At 44.7% G+C, this 5,019-nt stretch overlaps 1 pseudogene; it reads right to left on the minus strand.

The window, feature by feature from the left end:
• Positions 1 to 479: 479 nt before the first annotated feature.
• Positions 480 to 2,953, minus strand: LOC136490956 (wall-associated receptor kinase 1-like; annotated as a pseudogene).
• Between the last annotated feature and the right edge of the window lie 2,066 nt (positions 2,954 to 5,019).

Consider the following 5,019-nt stretch of genomic DNA (forward strand, 5'->3'; position numbering starts at 1 on the left):
GATAAGCTTACATTCCAACATCGGTCATGTGCATAATTTATCCATGCCCATCTGTTGTAGAGGTCATAGGAAGCGTCTTTTCCAAGTTAATCATAATTTCTAAGCACATTAAAAATAAACATTAGGTAGTAATAAATTTTTACTTATATTATTATACAAACATAGGAACGAGCTCACCTTGTTTTTAACTTTTATGATCATATCCTAAGGTTACATGTCATCATCAATGGTCCATGGTTATGGTTACGTAATGCATCCACTACTTTCTTGTAGAAATTTCATATTGCACATTTGTAGTTAATGCCAAAAGGATAACATCGGGAAGGAAGGTGACTTCTATTATCACCTTAAAAGAGTCCATGCTTATTATTATTCATGAGGAGGATACATGCACCCCTTTATTGGGTTTGTATTATGAAACTATAAGAACACAACAACCAATCATAATACATACAACATGGATATGTTCTGCCAACAATCTATCGTGGTACACGTGAGGACAAAATATACTCTTGCTCTAGGCTGTATTGCCGTGAGCCATGATGACTAGCAGCCACCGGAATAGCACCACTAATCCTATTTGTTCTCTCTGCTTCACGACGACGACGGGTCACTTCATTGCCCTTCCTTGCCCTTGGAGCAACAACTTGATGGCACCTCAACATTTGCAGCCTCATCTCCACGTCCTTCATGGTAGGTCTCTCCTCCCTTGTTAGACTTAGGCACTCCTCTGCCAGCTGAGCCATGCTTAGAATCGCTTCCTTACTTGCTTCCCCTATAATTTCAGCGTCAACTACCTCTTCAAGTGGCCTCCTCTCCATATCCCAAAAGAAATAACTTGACAAGTTTATCTTATCACCGTTCTCATTCTCAATGATTGGTTACTTCCTTGTCAATAACTCGAGAAGTATCACACCAAAACTGTAAACATCACTCTTCTCGTTAAGTTGGCCGGTGTGGAAGTATTCTGGATCCAAATACCCAAATGTGCCCTGCACAGCAGTGACCAAATGTGTCTGGTCAATTGGTATAGACCTTGATGCGCCAAAATCCGAAACTTTTGCTGTGTAACTATCATTCATAAGTATGTTCATGCACTTGACATCTCTATGAAGAATGGACACAGATGCTGCTGAGTGTAGATATGTTAGCGCGCCTGCAGCTTCAACTGCAATCCTTAGGCGTTCCTCCCAAGGCAAAGGTAGCAAGATTCTATTTTGCTTACAGTGCAAGAGATCATACAATGTGCCATTGGAGATGAACTCATAGACAAGTAGAGGGACTTCAGTCTCAAGGCAGCATCCATGGAGCTTCACCACATTCCGGTGGTTGATCTGTGACAGTATGGCCACCTCATTGATAAACTGCTCAATTTCGATGCTTTCTACAAGTTTTGATTTCTTAATTGCCACAACGCGTTGGTCAGTCAATATTCCCTTATAGACCGTGCCATGACCACCGCGCCCGACCACACGTGTATGGTCAAAGTTGTTGGTGGCCTTCTCTAGGTCGTCCAGAGAGAATATCTTCATGCCATCACCAACATTATGAGTTGACGAGAACAGTTGTTCTAGAAGAATGCCTTTGTTCTTGTGAAAAAACTTCTTTCTAAGCTTTTTTTGAACGATTCTCTGCCACCACCGTGTAAGAATGGCAACAACTACGGCAAGAAATAGAATGACACTGGCACTACTTAATGCAAGACCTGCATTGGGTGAACAATCCTTTTAAATTCTTGAGATACAAAATCAACATTTCAACTGAGTTTGAGACACAATAATAGTTGCATATGAAAGTGATAAAATCAAATTGTCTAGTTACCGATTATTAGGTTGATATTAGGGCCACAACTATTGCTTTGCTCAGAAAACTTCAGTCCTACTCGACACGAACATCGATATCCTCCTAGTGTGTTGTGGCAGACGCCACCCGAAGGGCATGGGCTGTATTTACATTCATCAACATCTGCAGTAAGAAGAACAAAAGTAAAAATGATAAGCACATAGTTTAGAGACTAAATATTGTACAAATATACCATAAAATTTTGGCACAATTATTACCATGGCATCCGTCTGGAAGGTATGGGTTGCCTTCGTACCCTTCAGTGCAGTTGCATAGGTACCCTGGCCCATTCGATGAATCCACGCACTCGCTGTTGCTGCTGACGCATGCATAAGAGCCCGTCTCGTTCTCTTCAGCGACCTCACACGACATCCCTCTCCCTTATCGCCCAGTCCATCACCACGGGTACCTGTCCAATACTTGTGTCGTTGAATTTGGTCGTATTGATGTACGCGGTGCTGAAATTGAACGCCGCCGCCTCCATCAGCATGGCGTAGCTGCAACGGCTGAAGCTCCAAATTCGGCTTGTGTTGAAACTTCTGTCGAAGCTAACACTATAGTAGTCCATCCCCTTGGGTATGGCTGTCTGGCAACAGCCCATGCCGGAGCAGGAGCCATCCACTATGTCTGACAGACTTTGGCACGTCGAGACACAACCGCTCTGGTAGCCAGTGCCATTTCGATTATAGATGATGGCAAGGGTGTTGCATCCGATGACAGTGAACTTGTTGTGGACATCTGAGAACCGAAATGTGGACGAAATTGCATCGTGCCCCGAAATATTGCTCTCCATGCGACCTAAGAGGGGGTTGTAGCAGTCCTTGGAGATGGGGATCAACTCCCAGATTGTGCCATGAATCAACGAAATGTTGAGCAGCTCAAAAACACCACTGAGGAATGGCTTGTAGATGTCATCTTGGACCTCTTGGCAGCTAACGTTAAAGAGTGGTGACCGCGAGCAGTTGTCACCGATGCCGAACGGGAAATGGATGTTAACGCCACCACACTGACTTTGGCATTGAGGGTCAGGAACCGCAATAGCAATGACGTCCTATGCCACCAACAGAAGTAAAAGACCAGCAATGCCAAGTTGTACTGAGCACACTTCCATACTCCTTTGTCGGATATCTAGAAAGTACAAGAGAACATGGTGTTGCAACGGTCAGCTAAATTGGTGGACACCAAAGTTATGTTATGTTACTCATACACTTCAAAAATTCCAACCCATGCATCGTGAAAAGAAACCAACTTAACTAGAAGTATTTTTTGTGTTAATGATGTACCCAAATAATATCATGAAGATGACGAATGAATCCCCTGACCCGAGGAAAGCATGAGTCCCTCAAATCTTTATCGAGAAGCTACATGCGAGAAACTACATGCAAGAGAAATACCGGTGCTGAGCATGTATTAATAGAGATCGAAGAAGTAACAACAACACACACCAAAGAAAATGAACACACTCAAGTTAGAAGCGACAACATGACAACCACCATAACAAACACAATCCACTTTACCACAAACCGCAAGCAGACACACCAAGCAAGCTATAGAAAACAAGCTAAGTGATTAGAGGGGAGAGGGAGGATGTTCTCAATAGCCATGCCTCCAAGGAGGGAAACAACATTCACAAATGCCGCCAATGCCAAGCGGAGAATTGAGTTTTTTCAACCGAACCCTAGGAGACAAGGGATCTCATGACAACGCCTCCAATGAGGAGCGTGGCACCAAAGGCGTCACCATTGCTGACTGTGACAGGTCGCTGAACCCTAGACCCTAAAGTCCCTACCTCCTAAACCCTCACACCCAAGCTCAACGTAGGCCACCATAGCAACTTGTCATCGCCGTGCGAGACTAGCCACCGAGGCAGTGGCCATAGGAAGCAGCCATCACCATGAGAACGTTGCTACACTGACCATGTCACAGGCATGCATGACAATGTCGACACCATGCCACCTAATGAGGGCCGCCTCCTAAACCCTCTATGTAGCTTATTGTGGGCAACCTGCGGAAGCTGGTGTCTATCGGGCCAATGACGGCCTATGGCTGGCGCTGCTGTGACAAGCTACACACGCTAGTTGCTTGGTCATTCTACCGCGTTGGCCCACTAGCAGCTGCTCATTGTAGTCATTGTCGGGCTTGGCGATGGCCTCTTTGGTGTGACGATGGTGGCCTATTGGTGGTAGGGTAGCGAGCGAGGTGGCCTTTGGAGTTTGGACTAAGGCGTCTGCTTCATGGTGAAGCTGACAATAACAATGTCTTTAACGCGTTGGAGGGTTTGTGGTGAAATCTATCTCCTATCTGATTTTGAAAAACTATAAATGATTTTTTCTATATTTTTCTATTCCATTCGGATCAATGATTCCCACGTCGCCAATAGGGGTGGGGCAGACACCGCCAATTTTCTGGTCGGACCGATCAGCACTGTGCCCACCGCCGACCTTTTTTTGACAACCACCACCACCGACCTTCAACGGGAGCGAGAGCGAGTGAGCAGCCGGCGTGACCTAGCGGCGGCCCACACATTCCATAGAGGGAGCGGGCCACGCGTTCGAGCAAGCCAAGAAGCGAGCGGCCCAGGCGTCCGAGGCTCCGAGCAAGAGCGGAGGCGCATGTGTTCCCACGGGCCATGACAGCGCTCGCCGGTCGCCGCTCTCCCATGTGTGTTTCCCTTTTTGTCCTTTCCTATTTTACTTTTATTTGGTTTTTATTCTTCATTTCAATTTCTTTATCTTTCTTTTATTTTTTCTTTTACCCTAATTAATTTCCCCCTTCATTTCGTTTTTATTTTTACGGTTTCTTTTCCGTTGATGAGCTTTCGTCGGCTATAGACGGAGCGCATGGTGCTCTTGGAGGCTGGAGGTGGCAGCCCACACCTTGAGTTTCTTCATTTTTGTTTTTTTTTCTTTTCTTCTTTCTTCTCTCTATTTTATTTTCTATTTTCTATATTTTTCTTATTTTGATTTCCTTTAATATCTCTTATTTTTTTCTCTTTTTACTTTCACGTAGTATAAGTGAGATATTTTACAATTATCTTCAAGTATTCAGATATTACTCGTGAGACGTATACCCTATAGGAGCTAGTGTCCCATCAAATCTATGGTGTATACTCTATAAGTTAACTCTCCCTACATAGATCAGCGCTTCCCGGTGGATCAAGGAATTGCTCAAGCGGAT

Source organism: Miscanthus floridulus, chromosome 11 (genome assembly GCF_019320115.1).
Source record: "Miscanthus floridulus cultivar M001 chromosome 11, ASM1932011v1, whole genome shotgun sequence".
NCBI classification, from domain to species: Eukaryota; Viridiplantae; Streptophyta; class Magnoliopsida; order Poales; family Poaceae; genus Miscanthus; species Miscanthus floridulus.